Raw genomic sequence first — 505 nt, forward strand, 5'->3', positions numbered from 1 at the left:
ACTTGTATCAACATATTCCCGGAAATACAAAATGCATCTACATTTTGAAACTGAGGATTCGTAGTTGAGTAGAGTACAGTACGTGATGTTTTGTAATGGTACTGCTTATTTCACAATTCCCATTCTCATTCCCTTTGGGTTGGTTTATCTTCTTAACCAGGGGGGTTTATGATTATTTTTTATTTTTTAATTTTTTTTAATTTTTTTTTGGAATTTTTTTTGATTCTTTTCTGTTTACAAATTCGTTTATTTTTCTGTTTGTTTTTATACTTAAGAGTATTATTTTATTTTTAATTATTAATTATTTTTTTTTAGACAAATATTTGTCTCTTCGCTTCGTTTTTTATGCTTTAAATTTTTTTTGTTTTCTCTTTTTTCTTATTCTCTGTTTCTCTGTTTCTCTATTTTCATCCCATCTATCACATTGCCTACCTTCGTTTCCCCTTATTCTCTTTCACTTTCGCTTTCCCTCTTTTACTCATTTTGTATCCTTATCCTAGATAAA

The sequence above is a fragment of the Penaeus monodon genome, chromosome 23, assembly GCF_015228065.2.
Source record: "Penaeus monodon isolate SGIC_2016 chromosome 23, NSTDA_Pmon_1, whole genome shotgun sequence".
Classification (NCBI taxonomy): domain Eukaryota; kingdom Metazoa; phylum Arthropoda; class Malacostraca; order Decapoda; family Penaeidae; genus Penaeus; species Penaeus monodon.